Source organism: Hyposmocoma kahamanoa, unplaced genomic scaffold (genome assembly GCF_003589595.1).
Source record: "Hyposmocoma kahamanoa isolate Upper Pololo Valley unplaced genomic scaffold, ASM358959v1 161, whole genome shotgun sequence".
Classification (NCBI taxonomy): domain Eukaryota; kingdom Metazoa; phylum Arthropoda; class Insecta; order Lepidoptera; family Cosmopterigidae; genus Hyposmocoma; species Hyposmocoma kahamanoa.
In genome coordinates this window covers 950955-965661 of record NW_020653581.1, presented here as the reverse complement: position 1 = coordinate 965661, position 14707 = coordinate 950955, and positions in this window count along the sequence as shown.

The window sequence follows — 14707 nt, the reverse complement described above, 5'->3', positions numbered from 1 at the left end:
TCCGAACATGTAAATCAAAATTCGATTTCCCGTACAATGTTTTTCAAGTCAAATTCAAATATATCTTTATTTCAAAGGCAAATAAGATCATTATTCATTTGAACGAGTAGGAAACCCTAGGGCTTGCTCTTTTTACAATATAAAGTACCTGAAAAAGCTAAACAAATCACTGCCGTGGATTTTTGTCATGCAAGCACGCAGAAGCTGTATAAAATAATCTTCAGTATTAAATTTTTGTTGCACTCTAGTTTTAAACCTTTCACTATAGTTGCTGCTGTCTGTCTCTTTAACCCACCAGTTTTATCATCAAAGGAAATATATTAGGAATCAGGAAGAGGATTTGACATTACTACCGCCTCTCAAACAGAGGCTGCGGCTTCGAATCCGGGCTTGCATCTCTGAGTTTCTCGAAATTTATGTACGAAGTTCAAATTGAAATGTACCAAGAGCTTTTCGGAGAAGGACAATGTGGTGCTGAAACGTCAAAGAAGGTTCACAACCCTCGGAAAACATGTGAAGTCCTCAACCCGCATTTGGCCAGGGTGGCGGACTTTGGCCTAAACCATCGCCTGAGAGGAGATACATGCCCGGCAGTGGGACATATAAATGGGTTGGTGATGATAATGATGATGATTTGAAATTGGCACGTCTGGTGACTGCCACACTAACAATATGCAAATCTGTATTGTCACTTCCACATACTGACAATTTGTCACAGAAAAGGCTGTGTCACCAATAAATGTACATTCAAAGGATGCCTGACATCCTAGAACAACGTCCACATCACATTTGTTCCATACTCAAACTTGTATGATTTGGATTTTGGAATAGTCACCTTTCTGAAGCGTTTCGTTTATTCTACGACACAGAGTTCTTTAAAAAGCGAACAAACATTGCCCTAAAATTCTAGTAACGCATAAGCAGCTTGTCAAAGATATAAATTTACTTGTAAAAAGGGCTTTCCATTTAATTTCCGTTACCACAATAGAATACCCATTTTGATAATAATTTTTTATCATTTGCACGTGATGTTCGACGCTGTAACCTACCGTAATGATTTCTCTTTAGTGACTGAAAATTAACAACTTAACTTGACAAAAGCAGCCTCAACAACATGGCCGCTATGAACTGTCAAAATGTACCCGCCCTTGATGGAAAACCCCTTATGTGGCAACATTGAGCTTCGCTCTCCCTTTCCACCTGTGCCGGAGCAATGTGCTATTGTAACAATAATACATTAGTAATTCCGTAAAAGCTATTTAAATAATACAAGTAGTGACTTTTAAAGCGCAGCTTTATTGGTGATGATGACCATCTCCCATAAAGCGGCTTGTGTGCTCTTTTACCTTAAAAGTAAATAAATAAATCCATTAATTGCTTACCCTCTACTGGAAAGTAGAAAAATATGACCTGTTCCTTTCAGGAAAAAATACGGGGAATTGCGACGTAAACAGATTCATATGGCTTTCGGCGCCCCATATCAATCAATTTAATATGTACACGTGACACAAAATTACGTATGCCGACACGTTTAAACTCAACTATAAACATATCTAACAAATTACAAACCCGTAAGTTTCAGCATACATTACCAACTTTAACGGTCTAAGTATTGTTTCAACTCCAATGGGTTTTAAAGTTATCGTCAATTTATACCGCAGAATACATTGACGGAAATAAAATTCACATATAGGATACGAAATAGGTAATTATTTTAAGGATACCCAGGGACGGGACGAACAAATCGCAAGGTTGAAAGCAACACAGTTGCGGTGCTACTCCGAGCTTTATATATTATTGGCATTCCAAGACATAAAAAATTATATTCGACAAAACTCCGTCCAAAGGAACCACATTCATGTGGGAATGAATGTATTATTTCTACGAATGGTTCATGTAAACGGCCGGATAGTATGGATTAGTTCCACTAAGAGTGATATTTTTCGGTTGTTTTCCCAAAAATTAACGTTTACAATACCGTTAAATTTGAATAAACGTTTGTTTCCTTTACACGATCCCTCATTAATTTACAATAAAAAATCTCTTAACACACTCCGAAGATTAAGGCAAATCTAACAAAACCTCACACATCAAAATCCATAAAGTAGTTTAAGCCACAGGACAAGTCAAAGAAATATGCATAGGTATACAATTATATATATGTATATACTCGTACATACATTATTCGAAAAACGTTATCCTCCTCTACCTTTACCATTTTCACATCATAGTAAACATGAGCGAGTTTTCGGAACTGAGAGAGCTTTGGTTACGTGTTTGTGATAGGTATAATGTGCACATTTATAAGGTTTCGTAATAAATGGATCTCGCTACGCTTTTACGGGTAAGTCAGAATGTCGAAAATGGCACGTCTAGCTATCGTTATATATCTAGCCATCGTGCTGGAAAATAACACGTCTAGCTATTCATCGGAGCGCGCTGGTCTGATGGTACATCAACATGTTGATTACGACAGAAGAAGCACCGAGCTACCCTGTAAAACTAATGCTAAAAAAATAGAAATATTTTTCACGATGTTATAGTAAACTATACAGAATAACAGAGCACTGGGGTGTGAAAGATGATGAAAAGGAAATGCTTCGATGATTTGGTTATGTGGAAAGGATGGATAATAGTAAAGTAACGGCACAAATTTATAGAGCGAACGTAATTGGAAACGTGGGGAAAGGTCGACCTAGGCGTCCATTATCTTAGCCAGATTAGGGTTGCTTTTACAAAAGATTGATTTTTTATACCAAAAACAAATGAGAGTGTATGAAAACTCTGACGCGTGTTAAGGAAGCGAAAGAAAGATCTATTTCTTCTCCACTAGAATATAATCTGACAGTATGTTACTATTTTTGTTTTGCGATACCAAGTAGCAGGATGAACAAGGCGTGCACCTGGTAGACCTTAATATCATTGAGGCGTTAACAAGTCCCTTGTGCCTGTAATTTCACCAAATTGCGTAAATTTATTTTTTGAAACTAATGTTTACGGCCCTTTACAGGCCCCATGGATGCGGCTGACTAAGATTGTTACTTCTGTTACTTTACTTATGTTACTTTTTGTCGTGCATCTTGTGGTAAGCGACACTTCTATCCATAGTAGTTGCAGTGCCACTCAGAGCTTTAAAATCGCAAAGATCTGAGAGGCTCTGTCATTATATGTCTGTAATTTCACCCGCACCCTTAGTCTTTACAACCGGAACGAAGTAATGCTCACATTTCTGCTTGCTAGAAATAGATAAGGTACTTTTAAAGTTATGTCACTTCTGTATACGTGGTGAAAAAACATAATGACTGCATCTTAGTTTCATTGAGTATCAAACATTATATTATCACAATGGCGTATCTAAATTTTCGCTTCATCAACGACAGAGGGAACCCTTAAAATCCTTCACAACTTTAACTACCAGCATGATAATATGCGTCCGCTGTAATGTGACATCATTACAACCCATTTACGACTCACATTTATTTTAACCCATGCCACTGAACGCTGTCGCAGAAGTTCATTGACCTACGTAATATTAAGAATGAAAAATGCTTATCACAGTTGTGAAAATTGGTTACGAACATCCATTGTAATAATATGATAATATTAAGTGACAAATAAGTCGTGGTACTGGGTGTGTAACACGCATAATCATAACAGTTGTAGAGCAAAGACACGCAAAGGTTTAATCGCAAAGCTCGGAGGGGTGCTGCCAGTGCGCGCATTACCCTGACCCATACCCTTCAAGACCGGAACGCAGTAATGCTCATATTGCAGATATAGATATGGTAGCAGTACTTCTCTGGACTCTGGAACTCTTTCACAAGGAATACTACTAAATTATATATACGTATATTTTCCTTCGGTCTAATAGGACTCGAACTTGTGTCTGTTTTGCCGATCTCGGGCAACCGCCCTACCGCCTGAGGTACAGATCGAATCATCAAATCTCACGAATTCCTCTATGCGTTTATTACAGATCTTTACTTTTAGTTTTCAAGGGCTTTTTTTAATCTTTGAAAGTTTCCTTTGTAGCAGACAGAGGTTGACAAGAGATGTCGCTATAAGGTTTGTAATATTGATTTTTTAATCATGAATTAAAACATGGTACGAAAACATCATAATATATTCTAAGGACAGGGTTTATGTTATAGTCCGTCACGATGCTTTTATGCGAATCGGGGCTTCACGTCTTTATCACGATGTTTTCCTTAATCTTTAGCGAGAGCTACAGACGGCAGCACATCAAACTACATATTGACGGATCTTGTTCCATTACACTGGAGACGAAATTCGAACTAATGATAGCTTAATCTACTGTTGACTGTACTTTTTTTAGAGGGGATTGTGGTGAGCTGCAGAGACGGACTTGTTTGTGTACCCTGGTAGCATGTGACCAGGGCATCTGTCGAGCAGCTAGCGCGTCTAAGTAGCGGTCTAGTTGAGCGCCTAAAGCGAGGAGATGCACAGGACACGTGAGTTGCCCTTTAAGTTGGAAGCTACTGGCAACTAGCCGCTTAAGTTATTGGGAACCGGAGAGACGTCGTTTTTCGACGTCGGGAAGTGAACGTGCCTTATAGCTCCACCACCAATGAGGAGATATGGTACTGTACGTGCACCCGGGGCGGCTCACTCGAAGCACTGGTGTTTCGAGTACCGGATGAAGTTAAGTCACAGAGGTCTGTGACAACCCTGTACACTGGCTGATCTGGGGTCAGAACCTGAACTTATAAGGTTGCTGTGCGGGTACAGGTTATAGTGCCCTTCTCGTATACCCTAAGGATCGGTAAGGTCGATCACTATGATCCAAACTTATGTAGAAAGATTTATGTATTTTTTTTATAATATATTAAGCGACGAGATGAACAAGTCGTGCGCCTGATGGTAAGCTGTCCTGTCCATAACACTTGCAGTACAACTCAGAGCTTCAAATCGCAAAGGTCTGAGGGGCATTACCACTGTGCTCGTCTCTCTGAGACATAAGTTGACAAATTTCATGTGCCTGTAATTTCACCAGTAACCTTACCCTTCAAAATCGAACATAGTAATGTTTACATTACTGTTTGGCGGCAGTAATAGGTAAGATGGCAGTACTTCCTTGGATCAACTCTTTCACAAAGAACTCTACTGCTACTAAAAACCTACCTATTCCTATTAAGTATTCAAATTCAAATTCAAAATAATCTTTATTTCATAGCTAAGCATTATTACACTTGAAATTGTCACAATGGTTGAACTCTACCGCTCATTCGTAGGGCAGATTCCCCTGAGAAGAATGAGCAAGAAAGGGGTTACTCTTTGTAAATAACATTTGTACACATTCCACATTTACACTATATATATATTTTTATTTGAAACATCAGAGATCGAGACTACCTCCATGAGCTAAACGGGTTACTGCCACGAATTTTTGTCATCCAAGTACGCAGAAGTTGTATAATAACCTTTAGTATAAAGTTTTTGTTTCACTGTAGTTTCAAAACCTCGTGAAAGGCAAATTTTGTATATCAAAAACTTTTTTGACTTTGTTAAGACGACTATCAAGAAAAGCTAATTTATATTTATTCCTCGTATTAATGTTATGTCTGTCACTATTGTTCATAAAGAAATTACTATTCCTTTTAACATAAATTACATTTTCATAAATGTACTGTGAGGCTAGTGTAAGAATGTTAATTTCCTTAAACTTATCTCTCAAAGATACTTTGGGGCCCAGATTGTAAATTGCCCTAACTGCACGTTTCTGCAGAACAAAGATTCTATTGATATCGGCGGCATTACCCCAAAGCAAAGTGCCGTATGTCATTAGACTGTGAAAGTAGCTGAAGTAAACCAATCTAGCGGTTTTGACGTCTGAAAGTTTGCTTATTTTTTTAATCGCGTACACTGTGGAGCTAAGCCGTTTTGATAACTTACTTATATGGGGACCCCATTGCAATTTAGCATCTAACGTTATACCTAGAAATACAACTGTATCCACAAAATTCAATTTTTCGTTTATAACTACAATGTTTGTAACCGTCTCTCTAACATTGGGTAATGTAAATTTCACACAATTTGTTTTTTTCTCATTAAGGAGTAGGTTATTAACAGCAAACCAATCAACTACTTTAGATACAGCATTGTTCACATCGTCGTAGGAACATTGGTGCCTTTTAACTTTAAATAATAAGGAAGTATCATTAGCAAACAATACTATCTCATGTTTTATACCCTCCATGAGACTAAGTAAGTTATTAATATAAACTAACAACAAAAATGGGCCTAGATTTGAACCTTGAGGGACACCCATGCTATTGCAGACCCTGATGATCTCGTACCGTTAACATCGACCCTCTGTACCCTACCACGCAAATACGATTTAAGAAGGTCGAGATCACGTCCCGCCACACCATAATGGCGAAGTTTGCTGACCAGTATTTATCATGGTGTACACAATCAAAAGCCTTGGAAAGGTCACAGAATACACCATTAGAATCATGTGAGACTTCCCATGCATCAAATATATGATTAATCGAATGAAATGATAAATGAAATGAAATATATGAAAATCGACACCAGAATCGGTTGAGTATTTACTAAAAGCTTCAAGGACATCCTTTTTCCAGCCATTACACATATATGTCGCCTCAGTATAAATACTGGAATATTCCCTGACATTTTTAAGAAATCTTCGATAGATTCGACCTGTGTTGAAGATTGGTAGTAGAATGATTGAATTGAATGGATAATTACCATCCAATCTCCATGTCTTCCTTGTCTAAGATTCTTGAACTCATCATGAACAACAGACTTATTAAATTCTTAGAAAATAACAAACTACTCTCGGAACAACAGTACGGGTTTCGTGCTGGGAAATCTACTGGAGATGCTGTTCATGATCTTACAAATTATGTGGCCGAGAATCTGGACAGGGGTATGAAATGTTATCTATATTTCTAGATCTCGCTAAGGCATTCGATACGGTCTCTACACCTACCCTGTTATCTAAACTTCAGCGACTAGGTGTAAGAAATGTACAATTAAAACTTTTTGAGTCTTACCTGACAAATAGAACACAATGCACAAGAATAGATGATTATTGGAGTTCAGAGATAAGTATTACCCATGGAATCCCTCAAGGAAGTATTCTCGGTCCAACCATATTCTTAGTTTTTATAAATGACCTCTGTTGTATTAATATAGAAAATGGTAAAACAATATCTTTCGCCGACGACACAGCCCTTATTTTTTGTGCCAAAACTTGGGAAGAAACATTTAAATTTGCCCAAAGTGGATTGGGTACAGTTCTAAAATGGTTCATCGATGATTTCCTCACAATTAATGCCAAGAAAACTAAATATATTTCTTTTTCAATTTGCAACCCAAATGTTACGCATGGACATCTCCATTTAAAACCCCATCACTGTCCCAGTCCACACGTTAATGATTGTTCTTGTCCCTGCCTTGAAAGAATTCCATTTACGTACTAAATATCATCATAGGCATCACTCTCGATCAAAATTGAAACTTTATTTCTCATATCACGCAACTTGCAGCACGCAACAGGAAGTTAATCTGTATTTTCAAAACCCTTAGAAACATGGGAGACTTCGAGACTATTAAAATGGTGTATTATGCACTCTGACAGTACTTATTTATATAATGTGTTACTTCTTGGGGTGTTGCTGCACTTATTGAACGAGCTCAACGCTGTATCCTTAAGGTAAGCTACTTATAGGTCTATACTCCACCCCACAGTGGACCTATACAAATCATGTCAGGTTTTATCTATACGCCAATTATTTATATTACACACCGTATCAAGAAAGCATTCGTTAATAGCTTACGATGTAAACCTGACTAATGGTAAGAGACGACACGATATAGTGTGCCTGAAAAAGTCGTTTCATACTGCCTTTATAAATCGTTTTTTTTACCTTTCTGGGATCGTACCTATACAATAAAGAAAATTTAAATTTGAAAATTTATTCCCTAAATAATTACGAATACAAGAAAGTCACGACAAAATGGCTCCTAGGCGTAAACTGCAGTGAAACAGGACAATTTATTGAAGTTGTAGGTCGTCATCATCATCATCGTCATCATTATTATTATTATTATTATTATCATTAATATTATTATTCAAGCACGTACCTAACTTAGAAATTAGTCATGGGTACTGTATACTACAGGGATTCAAATCATTGACCTAGTAATTGCGAAGCAAATGTTATCCCGCCGCTATATTGTCGAAAGAGCCCAAAAACTATAAAAGCTTACCACAAAAACCCTTCTCACAGCATTATCTATCAAAATTATGCATACAAACTTGTCCCAGTACGTGATTATCATACGAACACACTTCTGATACTTAAAAGAACAATGCTTTGCCAAATGGGAACGGAATGCTTAATGAAATCAACTTGCTTTCAAGTTTCACATATATTTTACAAACTTACATTTACCCTCACAAAATCTCAAAATTGACCTTGTAATTTTTAGTGATCATATTTTGTCAACAGCAAAATATAAGTTGGCAGTGTGGTACGTAAAACAATAGGCCACTCAAGTTCGGAGCACAATGTTAATGCAAATACAAAGGGTGCGAGGTTTTGTTAGTTCTGTGGGTATGGGATGTGATTGGACTGAAGGATCTTATGTCAACATACGTTTGGGTGCTTTCATTTGCATGAAATGATGAGATAAAAGACCTCCACTAGATGGACCGATGACAAATGTGTGAAGCCGATATGGATGCGAAGGGGCACAGAATTGTACCTTGTGGTACTCTATTAAGTATATTTAAACATAGCCTTAAATTTTGTCACACACGCTATCTATACTGTACTTTGTCACTATTGCAAAATGCAAACGTGATGATACCTACATGCCGAAGATTTTGTAACTGTTGGAAAACGTGTAAAATTCCCAATTACTGGGCCAGTGTGGCAGACTATGCACAGAGTTTCAAAATCCTTTCAGCTATGATATTTCCGTCGAAGTGATATGTTTTAATGTTCCGAATTCGGAACGAAATCTACCGTCTGCCAATTGTATATGGTTTTAGAGAAAATTTACTTCAGAATTAGATTTTTACATTTAGGAATGACAAAGTTGATTATATCTAAAACATAATAATGATCAATGCTCACAGCCTGACTTACCCACTGACGGGTATAGATCTCCCGTAGTTTATGCCATCCACCACGATCCTGTGCCCAATGTACCACCAACAACTTTGACGATGTCGTCCATCTATCTCGTTACAGGACGTCTCACGTTTCTGTCACCATTTCTTGGCCACCATTCGATTATCGCTTTACTCCATCTGTCTTCACCACGTCTCGCAATATGTGCTGTCCAGCTCCATTTTAAGTTCGTTATCTAATCTCCTATATACTGGACCTTAGTGGCTCCTTGTGCAACTCTCATTCTGTAACAGCCTGCTGTGTGAGCGTCCACGTTTCGGCACCGTAAATCATAGTGTGGTAGGAACCACTGGTTGGTTGAATAAGCGGGTCTTTTATTTATTTATTTATTTATTTATTTATTCTAGTCTTGAAACAATATGTAATATCAAATGATAACATATAGATAAATTCCTTCGAGTCGGCCGGCTTCGAACCGGCGTCTTCTAGCATACCATGTCAGACGTTATACCAACTAAGCCACGGAATGAACCAGCGGACCTCACGAATTTTTCTATGTGCCAGTGTCGTATCTTTGTATTTGGTTTTTCAACGAATTCTTAGCTTTTTTTTTGGACTTCTTTTCTGAGTGTTCGATCTTTGTATTAATAATTATAACAAACTAGTTCAGTAATTTCACATTAAAATAATTGAATATCAATTCAATACAAATTTAAACTATTTATGTAGCTTAACCGCTTTTCCAAAATGCATCTATAACTTAACAAAAATAAAAAATATCGGTTTTACGGTTATAATATTATTCTAAGTTGTTTCGCGTAAGTAGCACCCAAAAATCATGTCGAAATATAATTAACCATGCGTACTTACAAAACAACAGCTGTTAATGTCATATGTGGTTCTAAAATGTTTTAAATTCACAACGCCTGCAATTTTCTGTAACGCAAAATTTTTAGAGGTGTTCGCTGTAAAATTCCATAAATAAAATTTAAGAATTGCATGCAAAATCTGTGGCATCATCTAATCTAACGTTATCTATCTATAATAATATATTTTACCAAACATAACATATTCAAGCAATTTTTCCTTATCTGAAACCTCGTCACATTGAACCTCAGCTGCGCCTGAGGTACGCGAATGAATTTAATTTATAATGGCGATGAATAATTTGCACCTATCTGTCGTGTAGCGGTTTAAGGGTGAAATCTCGGATTTAGGGCTCGGGGCGCTATTGGCATTTAAAATCATGTATGTAGAAGGGAGATTGAGAACATACTAATTTATAGAAAAACAGATCACTGAAATTCAGTTTGTATTTTGATTATTATAACTTTATAAAGCAGGACCAAGTAGGCGCAACTAACACAATGACGTGGTTCATTATTATAGCAACTTTTAAAGAGTTACAAGAGATAGTCTACGGCGAAACAGCTACGAGGATAGATACGACTACTAAGAAAGCTACGAAACCTATCCCACAAGTGGAAGCTCACCCGGAAATCAAAATAAAGGCCAATAACTATTTACTACTAAATATTTGTGGTAAATAAAATTATTTGATTTAATGATATTATTACAGAATGCTTTCTGATCTGGATGATTCGATTTGTCTTTCTACGAATCGATTAGCATTGAAATGGATACAAAAAATTGTTAAATCGTATGCACTTGAATCGATTCGTAATGTGCGTCCTTAGTAGTGAGAATCCACTGAATTGCAAGATGAGTATTGTGGGAGTGTGTATGTGCCTCTTTCTCGTCTAAAAAAGATTTTTTACATTTGATTTTTCAATGACTTTTTAGCCGTGGCGTCATCTATGAGAAATCTTAAGTATTTCGTCACCCTGTTCGATATCTTTACAGCTACAAGTCTAGGCTAGAGATGTCGCTATTCATTGTATTTATAAGATTTTTACGTCAAAATTTGTAATAGGTATGCAATTATGCCACATTCCGTATTCGCCGTTTCTGCCCACGATTTTGGGGAGAAATGAGTTAAAACCTTCTAAAAAGATGTAAAGGACACTACCACAGACGAAGAGACGTAAGTTGACAAGTTTCATGTGCCTGTAATTTCACCAGCACTCTTACTCTTCAAATTCGCAACTCAATAATGCTCACATTACTGATTGACAGCAGAAATAGTAGCACTTCCGCACCACAACTCTTTCACAAAGAGTTCTACAGCAGCTAGAAGTTTTTAGTTGTAAAATGATAAATAATTATTAATTTCTCACAATCCTAGAATTACTAATTAGAAATGTATTATGTGAAATAATTATACAACGCCACTTAGTTCAAGATACTACTAGAATTAAATTAAAACTTTCTCTTAAAATTTACATTCTTGTTTAGAACTGATAGCTTGATGATAGTTTGATGCTGTGTTCGATTTATTATTAATTCCAAATAGCTTTTCAATACGTAGTTTCTCATCTATGTACAAAGATTTTGAATTCTAGTATCTAATTGATTTTTGGAGAGGAATAAGTATAAATACGAGTTGGCGCCATTGTAACAACACATTATCGTATCAATTATTAATAGGGTGAAACTCTGCCCGAATAAATACCAAATTAACGACATTTTATTTTCATTTCGCTTGTCCGCCATCCTGTACTGCTTTCGTTACACATGTTTATAAAAACGAAAAAACACATTCATAAATAGTTGGAAACATTGCATGTCATTCAAGAACTGTGAACCGTCTTCGATGTGAACTTTCATTCCGATGTTTACTTTCGCCATAACGAGAGGTATTGCTATTAAAGTTTACGTAAGTTAGAAATTGAAGTCATAGTCATGCCGCCCTTTTGTTTTGAACCATCGAATTTTTAAATGACTAGCAATCGTTCTTTCAACCTGCTTCTATGGCTCGTACGCCTCTCTTTCCCTGAAGTAATCAATTATCACCTTTGGATCACGACACAGTTACTCCACGTGTCATCATTATCAGTTTCCAAGCGTCCATTGCTGAAAATAAGCCTCTCCTTGACCACGCCAAATCTTCTGGTCCTGTGCTGTCCACATCCAGCCGCTGTCGGCCACATTTCTCAGGTCGACCTACACTACGTTTTCCTTGACGTGGTCGCCACTCCAGAAAAAGTCTACTCTATCGGCCGTTCGTCCTCCTGCAGACATGTCTGGCCCATTCCCACATACTTAAACCTATTATTTTGCAAGCTATGTCGGTCACTTTAAAGTTCTGACGTATGACTTCATTAGGGATGTCCATTAGAGAAACCCTAAGCACAGTTTGCTTCATCGCGCGCTGAGCCAATTTAAATTCCATATATAACTACACCCTATTCTATATATGTATTTTGACTTCACGTTCTGGCAAGGTCTAATTTATCGCGTATAAAATTACTCCTTATAAATTATATAGCGCATCTTAGCGACAACTATACTCTCCGTCTAGACAATGTTTATTACAAATCTAATTATAGCTTCTAAAAGCCACAATACGACTAGATGTATATTTATACCTATATCTGCTTACACAATCTCCAGATTGCTGGGTTGTACACTTTGGATCGTTCTTATCGTAAGTGCAATAGAGTTTAAATTAAATCTCAAGTGTAAAACCCCGTGTCGTTAGCTGTAAAATCGATAAATTCTGCCTGACACTTTCGAAGTTTAAATACGTGCATATATGGTTTTACTGGAAGTGGTTGACGGGTAAGTTTTCGGTTTTCAATTTACGCCAAATATTTGCAATTCAGCATTGTTCTTGTCCATAAAAATGTAAATAGTGCCTAAACACCAGTCTAAGTCTTAACTAAGTTTAAAGACTAAGAATTGCCTATGTGCCACTAATTGCTTATGTGTCACTAAATTCTAAATCACTTTAATATTACACAACGTGATAAACTTAGCGCAATCGTCACTAGCTAGCACTATGAAAGTTTAATTTTTGTATGAAAAATAGTGATGAACATTAACACGAGAAATAAAAAAAACTGGCTGTTGTTGACAGTCGTCTTCACAAACCACAAATTCATTTAACGTGCAATGTATACGGTTCTATGATAAGATTCCGGTTGATAATCAAAATTTTCCATTTACGAAGTTTAATACAGTGAAGCAAAATCTGTACACTAAAGGTTTTTTATACGGCTTCAGCACACTTGGATGACCAAAAATTCAGTTTACTGACCCGTTTAGCTCTTGCAGACTATCTCAATTTATGAATTATTTGAAATAAATATTGTAACGATAATTGTATACAAATGCTTATTTACACAAAGCAACTCAGAGTTTCTTGGTTATTTTTCTGGGAGGACTCTGCCTTACGAATATATACAATTTTAGTAATAGGGTGAAAAGGCAATAATAACTTCGTTAAATTTCGTAATAATTCGCCAAATCCACGCTATAACCCAGCCTAGATGGTAGAATGCTGGTTTCCTATACCAGGAGTTTAATTTGTTAACGTGGAGCTTCCACCACTTAGAGCAATGCCACACGGCCACTGCCCCGGTGCGCTGCGTCGTCGCAACATTATAATTTTGACGCACCGAGCAATACATACACCGCAGCACCCCTCCCCACTTCGTCTCCTGGCCCCTTATATTCAGCGCACCATGTGGCATGTAGTTCTAATTTATATGTAGTACAAAGCAGCGTCACTCAGGTGTCGCAAAGCCAACGCAACGCATCATGTGACATCGCTCTTAGTCTTTTCGAATCATAAGTGTGGGTGGGTGCGTTCAGCGAGGCATTCGAAATTTCTGAGTACATTGCGCGCAAACATGTGTCTTGTGTAGGACATATCCAACACAAAACACAATGACACAATGTACGGGCAAATCTTGAACGTCCCGCAGAACGCACCACCGTTGCGAATTTGTAGCCTTTGACATTGATGACGTGTGAAGTTCCCACCATACTTTGAGCTGATATAGTGGCCGATAGTGTGTACAGTGTAAAGAATGATGACTTATCACTTTTATATAGGTGTAGGTCATAGGTTCACTTACATATTAACTCATCGAGTATTTAACCAGAAATAGAAACTAAATGTCATTTAATTTGTTTGAAAACTATTCTGCCAAATCATTACGGTGACAACTGCGCTACGATTGTTCAGCACGTATTCGAAACTTAAAATCGACTAGTTTAACTGGAGCTTTGCTATAATGGACGAAAATTAAAAAAGTACATATTTAATATTTAATTACCGATGAAATGTGATTCCGTTTGTTTTGTAATTAGATGTTTTGCTATTTTTACCACACCACCGAATGGAAAAGCCCCCCATTGTTGGAGATATTACCTTTATTACAATAAATACATAATATTTTTGGAATACACGACAAGACGTACACACAGGTCAATTGTTGGCGCTGTACTATTTCAGGTTTCTAATCTGTGATTTCAGCGCAAACGAGAGTTGATATTTAAAAGTGATATAATGCCCATTTGCCTGATGCATTCATCAACACGTCCGCTCAGCGCCGCGCGAGCGCCGACTGACTGGCGGGCCGCGAAGTATTTACCTGAGAGCGAGAGCGAGAGGCATATATATAGTCTCTCTCTCTCTCTCTCTCTCTCTCTCTCTCTCTCTCTCTCTCTCT